Source organism: Malaclemys terrapin, chromosome 3, assembly GCF_027887155.1.
Source record: "Malaclemys terrapin pileata isolate rMalTer1 chromosome 3, rMalTer1.hap1, whole genome shotgun sequence".
NCBI classification, from domain to species: Eukaryota; Metazoa; Chordata; order Testudines; family Emydidae; genus Malaclemys; species Malaclemys terrapin.
Window position 1 is genome coordinate 28,479,480 of NC_071507.1, and position 20,074 is coordinate 28,499,553.

General features: G+C 46.7%; 1 long non-coding RNA gene across 2 annotated transcripts in view; it reads left to right on the forward strand.

Annotated features, from left to right (window-relative positions):
• The window catches only part of LOC128833588 (uncharacterized), a 111,495-nt gene that overhangs the window by 83,203 nt on the left and 8,218 nt on the right, over window positions 1–20,074 (forward strand). For both annotated transcript variants that reach the window (XR_008444285.1, XR_008444286.1), the window contains exons 5-8: window positions 6,548–8,587; window positions 9,760–9,901; window positions 11,987–12,047; window positions 12,498–12,572. This is a non-coding gene — a long non-coding RNA (uncharacterized LOC128833588). The remainder of the gene's footprint in view (window positions 1–6,547; window positions 8,588–9,759; window positions 9,902–11,986; window positions 12,048–12,497; window positions 12,573–20,074) is intronic.

Consider the following 20,074-nt stretch of genomic DNA (forward strand, 5'->3'; position numbering starts at 1 on the left):
CAATAAAAAATTAGATTGACCCAGCTATGTCACTCTGGGGTGTAAAAAATCCACCCCCCTGAGCGACATAGTTAAGCTGATCTAACCCCTGGTATAGATAGCACTTGGTTGATGAAAGCTACCACCTCTCAGGGAGGTGGATTTATTGCAATGACAGGAGAACCTTTCCCATCGCTGTAGTAAGGGTCTACATTGAGCACGACAGTAGTGCAGCTGCAGCTATGCCACTGTAGCATTGTAAATCTAGACATAGGATCAGATTTTTCCAAAGTGCTTTGCACCCAACTGTTCCCATTGAGAACAATTCTCTCATTTCGAAATCTAGTCACTTCATTTCGGTGCCTAAACAGCACCTAACAGCTCCTGTGCAGCTTAGAAGATCTGGCCCTAAATTCTAAAATATTAAATATAACACCTATGTGTAGCTAAAAAACTGATACTAATTACAGAATTACATTAATCCCCCTAAGTCCTTATTTAGGCACTCATACTTAAATTTCACACACTTTGACATAGATAGGGATAAAACACTCAAATGGGAACCATTTTCGGTTATCAGCACATAAAAGATATTATCACATAAACAATAACCTATCCCCTCTAAAGCCATGCAAAATTTCTCCGTTGCCATGCATGTTGAGAGATGTACATTAGGAGAAGCTTTGAGAGTCTTTGCGGTAATTTGGTTGTATTAACTACCGATAATGAAATCCTTTTGAAAACTAAAGTAAGACTCTAGCTTTACATTCTGAAAACTCTTCTCTTTATTAAAGTGATAAGACCCTCCAATTAGGAAGCATTATCAGTGATCAAGTCCAGTCTAGCAAAAAAGGACCAAAGACAAAACAGTATCGTCCTTCATAATTGCTTCCATATAGAGTCCTAGTGTAAGACAACAGACTAATTGTAAATCAACATTTCCCTTTCCCTTTTACTTACTGTATAATTCAGTGTTCCATTTAGCATGTTTATTATGTGCTTCATAATATGTGACCCGGGAGGGGAGGGGGCGGATGGGATGGGACGGGAGCTTCGGGGGTGGTACCCGCAGGCGAGGGCAGCTCCTCTGCCTCCCCACTCCCCCAGAGGCTGCAGGGACGTGGTGCCAGCTGCTTCTGGAAGTGGCGCAGGGCTAGGGCAGGCAGGGAGCCAGGGCAGGCAGGGAGCCTGCCCTAGCCCTGCTGTGTGCTGCTGTGACCCCGGAACTGCTCAAGGTACCCGGGGCCAGACTGGAGCCTGAACCCCAGCCCCCTGCCCTGAGCCCCCTCCCACATCCCTCCTCCACCCCAACCCCCTGCCCTGAGCCCCCTCCCGCACTCCACACCCCCTCCTACACCCCAATCCCCTGCCCTGAGCCCCCTCCTGCACACCGCACGCCCTCCCACTCTCCGTACTCCCTCCCGTACCCCAACCCCCTGCCCCAGCCTTACATTCATGGCCCTGCATGCAATTTCCCTACCCAGATGTGGCTCTCTGGCCAAAAAGTTTGCCCACCCCTGCCTTACTGGGTTCCAACTTAATTGCATCAGTTCAGGAGGAAGTCTTGGTATCACTGTGAACTGCTCAGTGAAGGCTTCTGCTCAATTTGCAGCTATGGTCAAAAAAGCAAACACAATTATAGGGTGCATAAGGAATGGGATGGAAAATATTATATTATAAATTAATGGTTTGCTATTATGTGGAATGGTTTGCTATTTAGTTCTGGTAAAACCATATTAAAAGGATTATAGCAGAAATAGAATGGCTTTGGAAAAATGTCACAAAAATGATTTATAGATGCTGAATATGTCTCCTCTGAAGGCAGGTTAAAAAGAAGGGATTATTTATCGTAGAGAGGGGATGAATATGAAGGGACATGAGAATAGTATACAAAATAACAAATGGTATAGAGAAAGCAGTTCAGGGTCTTTTGGTTCACCGTTTCTCACAATACAATAATGAGGGGGCTTTCAGTGAAACAGAAAGGAGATAAATCCAGGCCTGATAAAAAAAGGAAATACTCTTGCATATAATACACCATTAGCCCGTGGAACTGATGGGCACAAGATATTAAGACCAAGAGCTCAACTGCCTTTTTCAGAAAAAAGGATTGGACTTTTATTTGGACAGTAAGAAAATCCAGAGTTGTAGTAAATACTAATAAAATAAGCAAGAGTTTTGGAAGGCATATAAGCCCTCAAGCTTGGGGGCACAAACCCAACCTCTAATTACTGGGGGCTAGGAGGAAACTTATGTTAAGTGAACATTATACCATAACTGCCTACTGCAGTGTTTCTTCCTCTGACGCAGCTGGTACTGGCAAGAAGCAAGAGAGTGGACTAGATGGACCACTGCTGTCATCCAGTATGGCAATTCCTTTATTACTTTGCTAACTTTAACTCGGAACAGCCTGCTTCTATCAGGTTGACTCAGAACCTTATTTTTAATTTTTCTTTTGTGACATCTGTTTTGGTGAATGCTACAGTATTTTAGGATCTTCCAATGCATGGCAAAGTGCAATGAAGCCTTTGATGAATCTTCTGTTAGAAAGAAGGGGGCGGATAAGGATAAGGAGTGGGCGGATAAGGGGTGGGGACCAGGCTATTTGGGGAAGCACAGCCTTCCCTACCCGGCCCTCCATACAGTTTTGCAACCCCAATGTGGCCCTCGGGCCAAAAAGTTTGCCCACTCCTGTCCTATATAGTAAAAATATACTGATGATTCTTAAGATGTTGACAACAATCTATACACATACATTGATATTTCTACACACAGCTATTTTTCTTATCTACATTGTTATTAACATTGTTGTCTACCACATTTATATGCTTCACAGCAAGACCCCAAGATTCCCCAAGATCAGAAAATAAGTTCCCTTGAGAATGTCCTTCTCCCATTTCCCTGGGAAGATCACAGTAACACAACTTTTTTTTTCTTTTTTTGCATGGTGCAAAAAAATTGATTATTAAAAAAAATTAAAATACAATTCCCTGATTCCCTGTTACGTTGAGCTTAACTGCATGCCTTGGGGCTGCATCATTTAAACACCCTCCAAATTACAGGATGCTTGGACCCCAGCCCCCTGCCCTGAGGGTCAAATTGTGTTTGTTGTCGGTGGTGAAATGTATGTCATCATGTTTATAAAAGAAACCCTCTTAATCCACTTTACCATATCTGCCACCTGTATTTGGCTAGAGTGCATAGGATGAGAGAGCTTTCCTTGTGACAAAGGAAATCTTGCCAGGTCCACTACCCAGATGGTGCTCCGTGAAGAAAAAAACATTCCTATCAAAACATTACACAAAAAATCAATCAATCAATCCATTCTCTAAAGGCTGGATGCTCAGAGGTGCTCTTAAAATGTGCTGAGTACCCTAAAGTTCCACTGAAGATAATCATAGAATCATAGAAGATTAGGGTTGGAAGAGACCTCAGGAGGTTATCTAGTCCAACCCCTTGCTCAAAACAGGACCAACACCAACTAAATCATCCCAGCCAGGGCTTTGCCAAGCTGGGCCTTAAAAACCTCCAAGGATGGAGATTCCATCACCTCCCTAGGTAACCCATTCCAGTGCTTCACCATACTTCTAGTGAAATAGTGTTTCCTAATATCCAACCTAGACCTCCCTCACTGCAACTTGAGACCATTGCTCTTTATTCTGTCATCTGCCACCACTGAGAACAGCCAAGCTCCATCCTCTTTGGAACCCCCTTCAGGTAGTTGAAGGCTGCTATCAAATCCCCCCTTCACTCTTCTCTTTTGCAGAATAAACAAGCCCAATTCGCTCAGCCTCTCCTCATAAGTCATGTGCCCCAGCCCCCTTATCATTTTCATTGCCCTCCTCTGGACTCTCTCCAGTTTGTCCACATCCTTTCTGTAGTGGGGGGACCAAAACTGGACACAATACTCCAGATGTGGCCTCACCAGTGCTTAATAGAGGGGAATAATCACTTCCCTCGATCTGCTGGCAATGCTCCTACTAATGCAGCCCAATATGCTGTTAGCCTTCTTGGCAAAAAGGGCACACTGCTGATTCATATCCAGCTTCTCATCCACTGTAATCCCCAGGTCCTTTTCTGCAGAACTCCTGCTTAGCCAGGCGGTCCCCAGCCTGTAGTGGTGCATGGGATTCTTCCTTCCTAAGTCCAGGAGTCTGCACTTGTCTTTGTTGAACCTCATCAGATTTCTTTTGGCTCAGTCCACCAATTTATCTAGGTTACTCTGGACCATATCCCTACCCTCCAGTATATCTATCTCTCCCCCCAGCTTAGTGTCATCCATGAACTTGCTGAAGATGTAATCCATCCTATCATCCAGATAATTAATGAAGATGTTGAACAAAACTGGTCCCAGGACCAACTCTTGGTGCACTCCGCTTGATACTGGCTGCCAGCTAGACATCACTACCCGTTGAACCCGATGAACTAACCATCTTTCTCTCCACCTTATAGTCCATTCATCTAATCCATACTTTTTTTAACTTGCTAGCAAGAATACTGTGGGACATAGGCATGTGCAGCACATTTCATTAGGGTGTGCACCTAGGGAGCCCTGCCCTAGCCCCACCCCCACCCTGCCCCATCCACTCCCTCCTACTTCCTGCCCCCTAACTGACCCCCTCAGAACTCCCAACCCTCTCTGCTCCTTGTCCCCTGACTACTCACTCCTAGGACCCCTGCCCCTAACTGTCCCTCAGAACCCCACCCCCTATCTAGGCCTCCCAGCTCCTTGTCCCCTGACCACCCGCTCCAGAGAACCCCCCACCCTAACTGCCCCCCCCCAGGACTCTCCTTGCTTCCTGTCCCCTGACTGGCCTGACCCCTATCCACCCCCTGCCCCCTGACAGACCCTGGGACTCCCATGCCCCATCCAACTCCCCCCGCTCCCTGACTGCCTCCTCCAGAGACCCCCCACCCCTAACCACCCTCCCGGGATCCCACCCCCTATCCATCCCACCCTGCTCCCTGTCCCCTGATTGCCCCAACCTGTTATCCAACCCCCCCCCCCCGGACCCGGACCCCTTACCATGAGGCTCCTAGCAGCATGTTTTGCTCTGCGCAGAGCCAGACACGCTGCCCTGTGCATGGGTGACAGGTTTGTAGAAATTTTGGTGGTGCCCAGAACCTGCCCCCCCAACTCCACTCCCCACCTGCCTAAGGCTCTGGGAGGGAGTTTGGGTGGGGGGGGGATGTCTGGGGTGCAGGTCCTGGGCTGGGGATTAGGGTGCAGGAGGGGTGCAGGATGCAAGCTCTGGGATGGAGTTTGGGTGGGGGAGGGGGTCTGGGGTGCAAGCTCTGGGATGGAGTTTGGGTGCTGGGTGCAGGTTCCGGGCTGGGGCAGGGGGTGGGGGCATAGGAGGGGTGAGGGGTGCAGGCTCTGGGAGGGAGTTTGGGGGCAGGAGGGGGTGTATGGGAAGGGGGAGGGGGTGCACGCTCTGGGAGGGAGTTTGGGGATAAGAGGGGTGCAGGGGTGAGGATGAGGGATTCATGATGCAGGAGGGAGCTCAGGGCTGGGGCAGAGGATTAGGGTGCGGGAGATGAGGGCTCTACCTGGGGCTGGGGTGGGGCTCAGGACTGGGGAAGAGGATTAGGGTGTGGGGAGATGAGGGCTGGGACTGGGGATGAGGGTTCACGATGCAGGAGGGGGCTCAGGGCTGGGGCAGAGGATTAGGGTGCAGAGGGGATGAGGGCTCTGGCTGGGGCTGGGGGGGGGGGGGGCTCATCACCTCACAGTATTGGACCCTGAGCTCCTGAATATTATTCACATCAGCTTATTGCCATGAATTTTAATATATTATCCTCATCAGATATCATAAGTCAGAACATAGTTAATGCATTGATACTAAGCAGTGTGATGTTAGTGATACCCATTAGCAGCTCTTCAAGTCAAATCAAAGGGAATTTTGCAATTCCTATCAACTTGTCTGTTAGTATATAGGTCTGTATGTTAGTACAGTGGGAACAGATAAGAGCTGTTAAAGTGTTACTTGAGAGCACACTTTAAGATTGCCTCAACCCCTATCTCAAGGCAAAATCAAGCAACCAGTTGGAAGGGGCAAAGGAGATTGGAGAGAAGGTATAAAACACTAAAAGGCCAAAGAAATGCCTGTCCTTGACAGCAGCACAACCTCACTCCTTACCCCTCCCATGGGATACAAAAGAGGTGGGACGAAGATCCCAGACACAAAATGGAACATGACCCTAAGTTGTAAGGGATGGGACTGTGAGCGTGTATTGCAGATATATTTGGGCCTGCTAAGAAGGAGGAGGGGGGGAATGGGAAATGAGAATAGGAAATAGGGAATGAGGAGGGAATAGGGAATGGGTAAACAGGCAAGGCTCTGTGGCATCAGAGATGGGAAGGGGGATACATGGTAAAGGCTCTGTGATATCAGAGCTGGGAAGGGGGACATGGGGTAAATACTTTGAAGTGTCAGAGCTGGGAACGGAACACTGGGAAACAGACTCTGCTGGTGCATAGAACTATGGATATGCTTGTTTGGAACTAATCCCAATAAACATTGCATTGTCTGAACTTTGGACTTCTGCTTTCTGTCTGTGTGACAAGAACCAGGGGAGAGGGTGAAGGGAAAGCACTCTAACATCTTGGTGTCCTGACTCAGCTACATCACACTGGACAGGTAAGTAGCAGCCAGGTAAGTTCCCCTCCCCAACATTCCATGTATCTGCTTGGAGGGGGTATGGTAGGCTTTCATGATGGCAAGCTGGGGTAACGGTATTTTTGGATAAGTGGATATAGAAGAATCAAGGCCCATTCCAGGTATGGGGTTCAACCTGGGATGACATTAAAAAGGAAATGTGGACAGTGTTATGGAATCCAGAGGGATGGGGACTGGCTGAGTAGCCCACTCTCCTTGGTAAATGGGTAGCAGAAGGATGTCTGTGCCCATGGGGACAGGATGCCTTCCAGGTAAAGGAGGCACTTAAGTTCACTTGTAAGAGGTTAGAAGTAAAGACAACATTATGGAAGGCTGCCAATAATTTTTCAAGTTCGGTGCAACTCCAGCAAAGGCAACTGGAGGATTGTAAATTAGAATTAGGGGTGGCTAAAGATAATTTGTCAAAACAGGGTTTGGAGTCAGAAGCAGAGTTAACAGACCACATTAAGAGATGGGAGCTGCAACTTGATCCTAGGGGAATGAAGAAAAAAAAGTTTCAAAGTGGAAAAGTGGAGAGTGACAGGGTTAACACATGGAGTTGCTTGGAAGCAGTTAACTGCAACAGAGAAGGGCACTCCTGTAATTCACTTGGGGTGCAAACAAATGCAACAGACACTGGGGGAACAAATTCATGGTTTGCAAGAAGGGATAACAACCTCAACTCTTCTCTCAGAGCCAGGATAAAAACCTGGGGGTAAGGGTTCCCAACTGTTTAAATGTAGAGAGTCCTACCCTTTGCTCAGAGGTAACTATATCCTTTTTTCCTTCTTCTTCTTCTTAATTTGCTTAATTTGCTGCTGTTAGCCTGTACTTTAAACTAACTTCACAGGGTTAACTGGTTGCTTTCCACCCCTCCCCCCCCCCCGCCTCTCTCACACTTTTTGTTTTTCTGAAGTTTTAATGGAAGGTACTTTAGATACTTATGTGAAATGTGTGTGTGGGGGGGGGGTGCGGATATTGGACAAAGCATGACAGAGGTCTGCTGTATTCCATTGAAATTTTTGGAGTAAAAGACCCATGGGTGACCATGGAAACAAATGTTTTACTGCCTTTTTAAATGATCCCCAGGTAAAGGAAGCACAGGGAAAGGCAGCTGTGTTGCAGGGATTGTACTTAGTGGCTAAGTTGCCCCAGGCAAAATGTACCACCTTAAAGAATTGAATGCGGAAGTAAGTGATTTAAAGTGAGTGAGGAGTTACAAGTAGCTGTTGTAAATAATTAATACTACAGAGTTTGGAGGGAGTTTGGAGGGAAATAAACAGTTGGGAGTTGTGGAAATGTTAAAAAGTAACGGTTGTGAAGATGTTAAAGAGTAACAGTTGTGGTATTATGAAAGGGGAATTCGTGGTTTGATAATAATACCCAGTTATGTAAATGTAATTATATGTAAGCAGAGTCAGGATGAGCTCTACCCTGACATCTGGTGGTGAATTATGGCGAGTGTGGAAAAGAACTCCAGGGGCTGATCTTGTTTGCATAGGCACACCCACCTGCCTGGCATGAGACAACAGCAACTGATAGTGGTTACTTTGGATGGGGTGGGATCCCCAGTTTCTCTGTTATTGGGGCAGGAGGAATAAAGTGTTGTTACCCTGATTATGTGAATTAAGGACAATGAAACTGTTTTATGACAGAGTGTCTCACCATCATCTAAGTAGCACTCGCTAGACATGGGACATGGGTTCCACAACCCAGTGAATATGGACAGACTGACCCACCCTACTAAGAGCTGAAATCACAAAAGAGCTAAAGTTATTAAGAGCTGAGATCATTGAGTGCTATGTTAAATAGTGGGGGAGCCTCAAGCTATATTGCTAAGCGGCTGGAGGAGCAGCGAGTGGCGTGGAGCCTTGCGGGGACGGTTGGAGCGACCCAAGGAACGGCAAGTGGAGCCGTTTGTGGGGACGGCTGGAGCGGCTCTCAGGTCGGTGAGTGGAGCAGCTCATAGAGCAGAGCAGTTCGTGGGGTCTCGAGACGGTTTTTCATTGCGTTATTGAAATGGAACCCCTAGATACAGAACCCGGCCCTTGTTGCTGCCAACTTAGATGGGCAGAAGGGTTACATATATGTGAAACTCAGTACAATCACATTGGGTGGAACCCTGGCAGTTAAATAAATTATATAAGGGGCTCAGGTGACTACTACCACCACTATGTTTTTGTCCCCAGGAGCCTTTACAGCTATTCTGAGGGAAAATGGGCCCTTTTCCCACAGAAATGGTTTGTAAATATGATTTAATCAAAATCACTAAAGAAATATGAGCGGTTTCTATTGGAACTTAACTTGACTGCCTCCGATTGTACAAGATGAGAATGTAATTTGGTTACAGTTGTGTAAAAATAATGAAAGCAGTGCAAGGGGTGATGACAAAAGAGAATTTTTGAGTGCGAATCTTTTTGTGTAGTTATGTAAGGTTTTAAGGACCTAAAACCAAAACTCATGGTGATACCAGTCAGCTCTGTGTTCTTGGGGAACCAGGGTGCAGTATCCAGCCAGACTCATGAAAGACACCCCCCCCACACACACACCAGCCTCTGCTTAAACCAAAACCCATCAGAGGAAAAAATGTCCAGAGACCAGTCAAGGGCGTTGGGAGACACACCTAGACCCCTCCTGACAAGGGTGACAAAATTAAGACATCTCTATTAGCATACAGAATGAAGAACAGAGACAACTCCCCTAGCCTCATCTGCATGAAAGATGGGACAGGGAGACATCTCAGTTTGCATACAGAATGGAGAACAGAGAACCGCACTGAACTCTGGGACCAGAAAAATCAGGGAAGCACTGCATCATGGGAATCTCTGCTCCAGTTGTTAATGTTAATGCCTGCCCACACCCAGCTCAGGAGTTATCAGACCAATTCTAGTAATGAATCCTTGATTGATGTCCAAAATACTGAAACAGCCTAGTTGTATTGTGAACTCCCTGGAAGAAAACACCACCCATAGTCAAGAGTGATCAGCTCCTATTGTCTAGCGTAAAGAAAACCCTGGAGTCATCAGTTTACCTATAAACAAATCTAGTGTTCTCCCTTGAACCATTGTATTTTCTCTACAAAAATCCCTACACACCCCCCAGTAATTGTTCTGATTCTTAGATCCAAACCATGCATCAGTTCCACTGGGACTCCATCTTCTCCTGACTGATCGTGCTGGGGGCTCTGCCTGTCTCCAGCACTCAGGACCCTGAGCTACCACCATCACCTGGGAACCCCGACCAGATCAAGCCTCATGGAGTGGGTGAGATCCCCCTCTTTCTCTCGCTCTGTTTTCCTTTCTACCTTATGTATTAACCTTTAATAATGTATGGTTATGTTGGTTTAGCCCTCCTTGTGTAGTTATCACTATTATTCAATAAATAACTTTTATGGTTAAGCTGGTTGCTTCTCTCTCTCTTGTTGAACTTTACTCTTTTGTGTTTTTAGCTTCCCCCATTCACTCTACAGCAACACTTCTTTTACCCTGCTGCACCCAAAATACTGTGTGGTTTGCTCATCAAGTAGGTTTCTGCCAGTACAATTGTGATGTGAGAGTGGGGATAGGGACGTGCTGAATGTGGGTGACAGCTTGAAAGTGCTGCTTGACCCAGTTCATGGAGCCCAGGGGCATATAAGGGGAAGCAGCTTGAAAGTGCTGCTTCATCCAGCCCAGTGAATCCAAAGACATATAAGGGGTCTTGAAAATGCTGATTGACCCGGTCCGCTCAGACTTGCTCTGTTAATGTATGTGTGGGTGTTCATCCAGTTCTGGGGCTAGAGAAACCCAGCCATAGGGAACCTAGGTCCTGCAGGATAGCTCCATTGGGAGGGGACTTGCAGAAGGGAGAAGTAGAGCTCCATATGAAAACACAAGTGACACAAGCAGTACATTGATAGAATTACAGAACGCCCCCTCCCCCTCCCGAAGAGTAACCCGAATAAATGAGCATACCCCAGAGTAATGGGTAAATCTAGTAACAATGGTTTGTAAAATCCTGTTTGTCGATTTAAGATCAATTGGTTTGGTTTTGTTTTTTAAATAAAAAGAACAATGCCATTAAAACCCCATTTGAATCTCTCATTCAAAGTTGCAACACTGACAGATCCTTGTGCCAGACACGGGCAGCAAGTGTAATGTGGCTTTGGTATTTAGCATGTAACCCTTTGGGTACTTACATGTTTTTATAAAGTTTAATATCTTTTTAAATAAGGACTAGAGAATGTGGTCCTGGCTGGGGCAGCCAGAACTGGGAGAATGGGCAGAGATTCTGGATCCTTTTTTGGTAATAAATAGCAGGAGGGGAACAAAAAGTTAGAAGGCAGTGTACCTCTGAAACAAAGGCAGGAGTGGAATGTACAAAAGAAGCAATGTCAAAAACACTGAGCCTTGAGGTGGCTCTGAGTAATCAAACTGTCACAATGTTAAACCTTGGGATAAATGCTAGTGAATAATCCCATAACAATGTATAATGTGTATGATTTGGGGGAAATTTTTAAGCAAGTTAAAAATGGTAATTGAAAGCAAATCTCATGTCAAAAGTCTCATGGTAATACCTCTCAGCTATTACCTGTGAATAACCATAAAGCTTGGCACAGCAGAAAAACCAATACAAACCTGATCTGTTGTACAAGAGGGGAAACTGAGGTACACCACCTCATGAATAAAGAGTGGGATAATTCACTAGTCTGCCTATACAACAAAACAAGGAAAGTATGGAGGTAATTCTTCTGTTTTTCCTGCAGTCAGCGAGGAGCTTTCTAAAAGGAAGGGGTACCCCAATGGCTGGGAAATGTTTCTTTTGTTTTTCAGACACAGTATAGGCAAGCTGGCACCAGTGGAAGAACAACTGAGAATACTATGGGTCTACTGTCATGACATAGATTGTGTTGTGTGTTTTGTGTCTTTTGTCTTGTTATTATCATTATTTTGGTGGATATTGTATAAGGAGGGTTAACACATATAGCAGCAAAGGCCAGTGCATGGTATGGCTTCCTTGGAGAGCACGGTCTATCCAAGGGCGGGGCGGGGGGGAATCAAGTGATGTACCAGATTCCAGGAGAACACCATCTATTTCCAGCTTCTAAATGCAGAGGTCCTTACCTATTGAGACCGATTGAGACCAAGCCTGCTGCTATTAGAAATGGAGAATGAAGGGTGGGAATGGGTTCATTGCACGCAAATAAAAAAGCATGGAATGGGGATTATGAAGGAGGATGGATAAATTATGTTGCATGCATTTTACAGGTAGACCCGCAAAAAAAAAAAAAAAAAACAAGGACGCCCTGGCCTGAAATGGAACAATTATTGCTGCTCATCACAATTGTTGTTGTTGTAAATCCTATCTAGATCCTGCAATGTGAAGTGGCAAAGGGAGGAAACACATGGACCACTACACCACCAAATTATGGTAATAAGGCAGATGAAGATTTTAAGGAACTACCCGTAGGAAATTGTATCTCTGATCCCCCCCAGGGGAATTTGGCAGTGTTGTTATGTGGTGTACAGATTGAAAGGGGGGGTCCCAACCCAGTGGATATTATTAAATTTATCAGGAAATATTGCATGGTATTCTCTAGGCTATGCCATGATCAATGACAGTGGGAAACACAGTCTTCCAGACATGTGGTTTGTCACAAAGGGCCCAAAAATATAACCTTCTAGCCTCCTAGGGTGTTTGGGTTATGGCGTCCCACAATTAGGGTGTGATGTTACCATGGATAATCATAATGGTACCTCCACAAAGGAAAATTCCTGGGCGTACAGTTGTTATGTACATATCACGTTGGGCATAAAGTCTCCCCCGGAATGATGGGTATACGACAATTTAACATTTACATTGCAGAATGTAATCCTATAGGTAATATGGATGCCACGCTGGAAGGATCCTGATTTAAGCTGGTTGCAGCCTGGAGCCAGAAATACTTACCTACAGGTGAACGTCTGGGAGCCACTGTGCGAGCGGGTGCAACCAGTGCTTTTCAATGTGTCTTTTCAAAGTATTACATGAGTAGTACACCCCAGAGAATGGTGGGTGGACTGGGTACACCCCAACTGTAGTAAATACCTAGACGGGTTGAAGCAACAATTTAATTGGTGGGTGAGGGGACGCACGTGGAATCGTCATTGGAAAAGGGATTTGTGGGCAGTAGGAACCCCAGGGTTGAGTATATGAAATCTGGGGGACAGTTGGGTAACCAAGCAATTGATAAGCCAAAATGTGAAATTGCAGCAGAAAATCTATGAGCTACTGGCACTGCAACTGTCTGCAATCACAACAGGATGGAAAAGGGCAGCAGAGGTGAACCTGAGGTTAACTCAATAGACAGGGAACCTCATGACGTGAGTGGGGGATGGCTTTTGAAGGCTAATCTGGGGGGAGGTGTGTGTGGAAATACAAAATGCTCAACTAGGGGGTTAGCACCTGTGTAATAGTTATCATGGTACCTTGGAATGGGACAGCAATTAAGTGATCCCCATGAGCACTATGGAAATAATGGAACCACTGGGGGTTAGATGAGGAGGATGGAATAGTGTAAATTAGACAATAATTCAGTTAAGTAATTGTCCAGAGAAAATATTTGGGTGTGTCCCTCCCTGATAACCATAGAGGGGCAGAGCCAATGGCCTGTTGTCGGGGTAGATGATTGAGTGTAATGTATATGGGGTATGGAGTGCTCTGCCTGGAGTGTACACAATTCGGTAATATAACACTTGGGAGTAAAAGTGCATCAGCATCTGGCACAGTTATACACATTTACATGCTGCCATAAGGACTTTGGTGCAGAAATGGATCTGTGGAATTCGTTGTTATGAACAATCAAACAAGGCTGTCCCCACTTTGAACGTTAGGGTACAAATGTAGGGGCCTGCATGAAAACTTCTAAGCTTAACTACCAGCTTAGTTCTGGTCCGCTGCCACCATTCTCAAAAACTAATTCCCTTCCCTGGGTAGCCTTGAGAAACCTTCACCAATTCCCTGGTGAATACAGATCCAAACCCCTTGGATCTAAAAACAAGGAGAAATTAACCATTCCCCTCCTTCCTCCCACCAACTCCTGGTGAATACAGATCCAACCCCCTTGGATCTAAAAACAAGGAAAAATTAATCAGGTTCTTAAAAAGAAGGCTTTTAATTAAAGAAAAAGGTAAAAATCATCTCTGTAAAATCAGTATGGAAAATAACTTTACAGGGTAATCAAACTTAAAGAGCTCAGAGGACTCCCCTCTAGTCTTAGGTTCAAAGTACAGCAAACAAAGATAAACACTCTAGTAAAAGGTACATTTACAAGTTGAGAAAACAAAGGAAAACTAAGATGCCTTGCCTGGCTATTTACTTACAAGTTTGAAATAGGAGAGACTTGTTTAGAAAGATGTGGAGAACCTGGATTGATGTCTGGTCCCTCTCAGTCCCAAGAGCGAACGAACTCCCAAACAAAGAGCACAAACAAAAGCCTTTCCCCCTCCCCCAAGATTTGAAAGTATCTTGTCCCCTTATTGGTCCTTTAGGTCAGATGCCAGCCAGGTTACCTGAGCTTCTTAACCCTTTACAGGGAAAAGGATTTTGGAGTCTCTGGCCAGGAGGGATTTTATAGTACTGTACACAGGACAGCTGTTACACTCTTCCCTTTATAGTTATGACAGTACTACACAATTCCATACCCAGTGGTTGAGTTGCTTTGGACAATACCCCATTTTTCTGTGACTATCCAGTGGACTTATGATATGGCAAGAGCACATCAACACTACAGGGGCAGCTTGCTGCAACTGCCAACAACTGGACACATTTAAAATATATTCTACAGAATGGTGTTAAAAGGATTTTAATGCTGTCAAAGGAGGAGAAGCAATGTTTCTGGTGGTAGCCCGGGACAATGGTCAGGGCTCCCGATGATACTGTGAATTATTATGGCATCAGTCTATTGTTGAGTATACTAATCCTGCCATGTATTCTGCGGTGGTTAAGGGGGACACATACATGCAAGGTGCAACCACTAATTGTAACATATGAGTAATGTAATAGCCACTCCACCAAAGTGTGACAGATAACCTGGACATAACCTTATCAGGCCCACCATTATGCAAGTCTGACACACTAATTGGAATATACGTGCAGTGTGTCCGTACGAGGGAAGGTGCAGGGCACTATACTGTACAGGGAGCAGTGGGGCAAATGGAGCATCAACACATTCTGATACCTGGCCATTTCAAGAAATGTGCCACCATATGCCCTATGTTTTTCCCTGGACACCTGGGCAGGAGGATCCCAGAAGAAATGAAAAAAAGGGGTGGAGTGTTAGCATATAGGTCTGTTTGTTAGTAGAATGGGAATAGATAAGAGCAGTTAAAGTGTTACTTGAGAGCACACTTTAAGATTGCCTCAACCCCTATCTCAAGGCAAAATCAAGCAACCAGTTGGAAGGGGCAAAGGGGATTGGGGAGAAGGTATAAAACATTAAAAGACCAAAGTAATGCCGGTCTCTGACTGCAGCACAACCTCACTCTTTACCCCTCCCATGGGGTATAAAAGAGGAGGGATGAAGATCCCAGACCCAAAATGGAACATGATCCTAAGTTGTAAGGGGTGGGACTGTGGGCATGCATTGCAAGTATACTGGGGCCTGCTAAGAAGGAGGAGGGGTGAATACGGAATGAGAAATAGGAAATGAGAATGGGGAATAGGGAAATAGGGAATGGGGAGGGAATAGGGATTGGGGAATAGGGAAGGGGAACACAGGCAAGCCTCTGTGGCGTCAGAGCTGGGAAGGGGGACATGGGGTAAATGCTCTGTGGTGATAGAGCTGGGAACGGAACACTGGGAAACAGACTCTGCTGGTGTGTAGAGCTATGGATATGCTCGTTTGGGACTAACCCCAATAAACATCATATTGCCTGCACTTTGGACGTCTGGTCTTCTGCTTTCTGTCTGCGTGACAAGAACCAGGGGAGAGGGTGAAGGGAAAGTCCTCTAATAATGTCCTATACATTTGCAGCTCTGTAAATGCAATCAAGGTTTCACCTAATTTCTGTGAAATGATTCAATAAAGATTAGGTGAGTATTTCAAACAACATATCAGGGAAACAGGCAACAGAGAAAGTGCAGCTCCCCAGTCTGCTCAGCTTGGTGTGGGTTTTTTTTCATTTGTAAAGGGGAAGGGAGAGAAAGGAGTGTTGCATTCAGACTAGTGGTTTGATTTTTTTTAAGTCAGGGAATTTAAATAAAAACTGGATAAATAGAAAGTGTAATGGACGGGATGTGGGTGGTCCGGCATAGGGGAGGGCAGTGACAAGGAATCTTCTCCCATTCTACAACTCATCAAAGGCCAGCTCCAATCCAAGAGGGAGAGTGCACTGCTACAGACGAGGGACCGAATGGCTAGGCAGCAGTTCTGCAGAAAAGGACCTAGGTGTTACAGTGGACGAGAAGCTGGATATGAGTCAACAATCTGCCCTTGTTGCCAAGAAGGCTAAAGGCATTTTGGGCTGTATAAGTAGGGGCACTGCCAGCAGATTAAGAGACGTGATCATTCCTCTCTATTCAACATTGGTGAGGCCTCATCTGGAGTACTGTGTCCAGTTTGGGCCCCACACTACAAGAAGGATGTGGAAATAATGGAAAGAATCTAGTGGAGGGCAACAAAAATGATTAGGGGGCTGGAGCACATGATTTATGAGGAGAGGCTGAGGGAACTGGGATTATTTAGTCTGCAGAAGAGAAGAATGAGGGGAGATTTGATAGCTGTTTTCAACTACCTGAAAGGGGGTTCCAAAGAGGATGGATCTAGACTGTTTTCAGTTGTACCAGATGACAGAACAAGGAGTAATGGCCTCAAGTTTCAGTGGGGAAGGTTTAGGTTGGATATTAGGAAAAACTTTTTCACTAGGAGGGTGGTGAAGTACTGGAATGGGTTACCTAGGGAGGTGGTGGAATCTCCTTCCTTAGAGGTTTTTAAGGACAGGCTTGACAAAGCCCTGGCTGGGATGATTTAGTTGGGGATTGGTCCTGCTTTGAGCAGTGGGTTGGACTAGATGACCTCCTGAGGTCCCTTCCAACCCTGTTATTCTATTCTATTCTATGATTACATTAGGCTAGTGCCATCAATGACACACACAGAAGTTGCACCAGTCTAACTAGGGCCTTGGCTACACTTGCGAGTTACAGCGTGGTAAAGCCGCCCCCAGCACTGTAACTCACTCCCCATCCACACTGGCAAGGCATTTGCTGCGCTGTATCTCCGTGGTTGCAGCGCTGCATATACTCCACGTCCTCGAGAGGAATAGTGAGTATTGCGCTGCTGCTGCAGCACTGCAGCGCCAGTGTGGCCGCCTAATGCACTGTGAATGGCCTCCAGAATTATTCGGCAGTATCCCACAATGCCTGTTCTAGCCACTCTAGTCATCAGTTCAAACTCTACTGCCCTGGTCTCAGGTAACCAACCATGTGACCCACCCTTTACATTCCCCGGGAATTTTAAAAATCCCCTTCCTGTTTGCTCAGCCCGGCGTGGTGTGGAGTGCTATCAGCGAATCTTTCCAGGTGATCATGCCTCCACGCACCAAGCGAGCCCCAGCATGGAGCAATGGCGAGTTGCTGGACCTCATCAGTGTTTTTGGGGGAGGAAGCTGTACAGTCCCAGTTGCGCTCCAGCCGTAGAAATTATGATACCTTCGGGAAGGTATCAAAGGACATGATGGAAAGGGGCCATGACCGGGACGCCCTGCAGTGCAGGATTAAAGTGAAGGAGCTGTGGAGTGCCTACCAGAAAGCCAGCGATGCAAACGGCCGCTCGGGTGCTCCCCCCGCGACCTGCCGATTCTACAAAGAGCTGGATGCGATACTTGGGGTTAACCCCACCTCCACTCCGAGCACCACCGTGGACACTTCAGAGACGGTGTGGGGTAGAGGAGGAGGAAGAGGAGGAGGAGGAGGAGGAGGAAAATGGGAGTGAGGGTGGTGGGCCGGATGGAGACACCTCGGAATCCCTGGAGGCATGCAGCCAGGAGCTCTTCTCGAGCCAGTAGGAAGGTAGCCAGTCGCAGCAGCTGGTACTTGGTGGAGGACAAACAGAAGAGCAGTTTCCCGGTAAGCATTTTTTTTTCGGGAAGGAATTTTTTCGGTGTGGGCTCTTTGGGAGAGGAGGGTTAGGCATGCATGCCTAGATGTTGGAATAGTGTATTGATGTGGTTTATCACATCGTGGTAATCGGCCTCGGTAATCTCCTTGAATGTCTCATCCAGAATGTGTGCAATGCGCTTGCACAGGTTTTATCGGGAGAGCCACTGTGGTCCTTGTCCCAGCCAGGCTAACGTGTCCGCGCCACTGTGCTGTGAGGGGCGGGGGGACCATTGCTGCACACAGGCAAGCTGCATATGGGCCAGGGCAGAAGCCGCATTGCAGTAGAAGACCCTCCCTTGCTTCCTAGGTCACCCTCAGCAGCGAGATATCGTCCAGGACGAACTCCTGTGTAAAATGTTGGGACAGTGTTCAGTGTAGCTCCCCCCTGAAGCTGTTGTCTCTCCCCAAGGCACAGAAACCCAGAGGACAGTGCAACCCTGAAACAATCAGTCCCCCTTACTCACCATTTTGAGGCTCCCGTGGGATATGTGTGCTCTGTTTCGGACGGGAAAATTATGCAATTGTGTAGACCCTGTGTGTTTTCTACTCCTTAAGTGCGGGGGAAATCATTACTCTGTCTGGTATAAACAATGCTGCCTCTGTTAAATGTTGCATTTTGCCTATACAGCAGCATCAACCTTGAGACATCAGCCGTCCCTCTTATCGCCTGCTCAGAGACTGCAAAGACTCAGGAAGAGACCGTGAAAAAGCAAAGAAGACATGCTGCAAGAAGTGATGTGGCAATCTATTAAAGAGAATGAGAAAGCACAGAACTGGAGGGAGAGAGAAAGCAGGATCCGCCAGGAAAACGCAGCGCACCGGCGGCAAAGCACGGAGCACCGGCAGCAAAGCACGGATCGGCTCATAAGCATCCTGGAGCGCCAAGCAGACGCTATCCAGGGGCTCGTAGTCATGTAGAAAGAGGAGCAGTACCGCAAACGCAAACGCCACCCCCCCCACAGCCCTTGTCACAAAACTCTTTCCGTTGTGCCCCACTGTCACCTCCAACCCACTTTCCCCAACTTCCGTGTTCTTCATGCCACCCGCTGCCTCCAACACCAGTATCTTCACCACCCAGCCCTGAAAACCACGACCCTTACCCTCTGCACTCCACCCCCATCACCATGCAGCTATCCTGAAGTGCAGCACTCACTGCACAGCACACCAGACAGGACATACGCGAATCTGTGATTGTACCGTTCCCCACTCCACCCCCTTGTTTCTTTTCAATAAATAATTTTTTTTCTTTTCAATAAATGGATTTTTTGGCTTCGAAAACATTCTTTATTATTGCATAAAGTAAAAGACTCCTTAGCCCAGGAAATAAACAGGCACTGCAAGTCTGCTTGTCTGCTTAGCAAACACTGATTCCTAAAGATTGGAACTACTGCACTTCACTCCCGTGCAGAGCACCAGATATCACTGCTCAAATTGCTCCCTCAAGGCATCCCTAATTCTTTCAGCCCCGTGCTGGGCCCCTATAATAGCCCTGCTCTCTGGCTGTGCAAATTCAGCCTCAAGGTGTTGAACCTCAGAGGTCCATGCCTGAGTGAAGCTTTCACCCTTCCCTTCACAAATATTATGGAGGGCACAGCATGCGGCTATAACCCCAGGGATGCTGTTTTCGGCCAAGTCCAGCTTCCCATACAGAGATCACCAGCAGCCCTTTAAACGGCCAAAGGCACACTCCACAGTCATTCAGCACCGGCTCAGCCTGTAGTTGAACCATTCCTTGCTGCTGTCAAGGCTCCCTGTGTAGGGTTTCATAAGCCACGGCATTAACGGGTAAGCAGGATCTCCAAGGAACACAATGGGCATTTCGACTTCCCCTACCATGATCTTCCGCTCTGGGAAAAAAGTCCTGGCCTGCATCTTTCTGAACAGCCAAGTGTTCCGAAAGATGCATGCGTCATGAACCATTCCGGGCCAGCCTGTGTTAATGTCAATGAAATGCCCATGGTGATCCACAAGCGCCTGGAGAACCATAGAGAAATACCCCTTCCGATTAATGTACTCGGATCCTAGGTGGGGTGGTGCCAGAATAGGAATATGCGTCCCATCTATCGCCCCTCCACAGTTAGGGAACCCCATTTGTGCAAAGCCATCCACTATTTCCTGCATGTTACCCAGAGTCACGGTTCTTCTGAGTAGGATGCGATTAACGGCCTTGCAAACTTGCATCAACACGATTCCAACGGTCGACTTTCCCACTCCAAACTGGTTTGCGACTGACCGGTAGCTGTCTGGAGTTGCCAGCTTCCAGATTGCAATAGCCACCTGCTTCTCCACTGGCAGGGCAGCTCTCAATCTCGTGTCCTTGC